Below are 1,320 nucleotides of genomic sequence, written 5' to 3'. Positions count from 1 at the left end.
GGGTCTTCCACGCAGCCACGTTAGCTCCAAATTTGTTCCTAGTGTATGTTTTCTCGGTCCAGGTCAGAATGGAAATCCTCCGGGTCGCGCCTATCTCCTTTCCAAATTTTGAACTTCAAATGTTTGACTCCTTTGACCATGCGACGCAAACAGTGCGCTCGGTACCGATGCCCGTCATGTTTGAACCAGACTCACTTGGTACGCCCGTACCTGTCCTGCCCACCCACTACAAGTCCTTGCTTGGACCGCATCCCTCCACTAAAAATCCTACAAAAGATCTACCTCTCCTGCACGACACGATTCACGGCACTGTTCACTGCGTCGGTTCCACCGCTGCTGACCATGTTGACCGCAACGCAATCGATGGCTTGGGACACGTGGGCCGCTCTCCGGGGCCGGTTGCCATCGTCGTGTCCCACCGCATCCCCCCTGTAGAACAAAAACAAGACGATCTAGATGGCTATCACGTACCCCTCTTAGAACAACCCCCTTTTTTAAACAAATCAGCCACAATCGACCCGCCCCCACACATCACATCATCTCTCTCTAACGCGGATGCCCCACACGGGTCGCCGCAGCCGCCCTCCGGTCGGCCGCCCGAATCGCTCGATCCCCCAGGCGCCTCTTCTCACCCACCTTCGCACCCCTCCGCCTCTGAATATCGGGCCCCACCAACGGTCGCCTGTTCTAACTCACCGCATGACAAAAACAACGCCTGCATGCACACGCATGCGACCATCATCACGTCTATTCCCTTGCCTGCCTCCCCTACCTCTGCCAGCCTACGCTCCACCCCGTCCCCTCAGCTCCGTCCCGAGATCTCCACTACCCAGTCGCACGCTCCTGCCCCTGCTGCCATCCACCTGCAAGCTTCGACCTCCACACCGATGCAAGACCCGTGCTCCTACCGGGAGGTTTTGCTGAGCTCCCCGCCTCGGGCCACTGCAACCACGCTCCCGCTTCCATCGGCCTCCCCGGCCTATAAATCACCCTCTCATCTGCTACCTAGCCACAATCACATCCACCACCACTACAGCCGCAAGAAGAAGACGAGGTGCTTCCGGTGCCTTGCCAGCGACCACACCATCGCAGATTGCCACGACCCGGTTCGGTGCTCTCGCTGCTGGTGCTCCGGCCACCGGAGTTTCAGCTCCATGGCTCACACGACGGGTACTCACACCGCCTCCGGCTCGTCCGCCAGATCCGCCTCCTCCAACGGCGCTCCGATCTGGTTCGGCTCCCACTGCGTCCTCCTCAATGACCTGCCTCCGTTCCGTCTCGCGCTCATCTTCGGGCCGCGTGTGTCCTCCTCCCCCCCCC

This window comes from Triticum dicoccoides, chromosome 4A (genome assembly GCF_002162155.2).
Source record: "Triticum dicoccoides isolate Atlit2015 ecotype Zavitan chromosome 4A, WEW_v2.0, whole genome shotgun sequence".
Taxonomy (NCBI): domain Eukaryota; kingdom Viridiplantae; phylum Streptophyta; class Magnoliopsida; order Poales; family Poaceae; genus Triticum; species Triticum dicoccoides.
This window is presented reverse-complemented; position numbering follows the sequence as displayed.